Source organism: Arachis ipaensis, chromosome B09 (assembly GCF_000816755.2).
Source record: "Arachis ipaensis cultivar K30076 chromosome B09, Araip1.1, whole genome shotgun sequence".
NCBI lineage: Eukaryota > Viridiplantae > Streptophyta > Magnoliopsida > Fabales > Fabaceae > Arachis > Arachis ipaensis.
In genome coordinates, this window is record NC_029793.2 from 124,364,864 (window position 1) to 124,365,170 (window position 307).

Consider the following 307-nt stretch of genomic DNA (forward strand, 5'->3'; position numbering starts at 1 on the left):
ATTTGATTTCTAAAATCTTTTTTAGAATATATATATAATAGCTAATTTTTTTTGTCGCATTTTTAAATATTTCGAAAATTTATTTGGCGACAAACTTTCGGATACCATTTTAATATTTTACTTGTTAAAATAATCATGTTAGTGTACATAATAAATTAGTTATTCGTATAAAAGATATGTCGTTGGAATATAAAATATACATTAAAAGTACATGAAACAATATATATATTTATATACAAATGCATAATAATTAATTTTTAGTGTATACATAATATTTTTTATGTCCAAAATATATTTACTACTTACT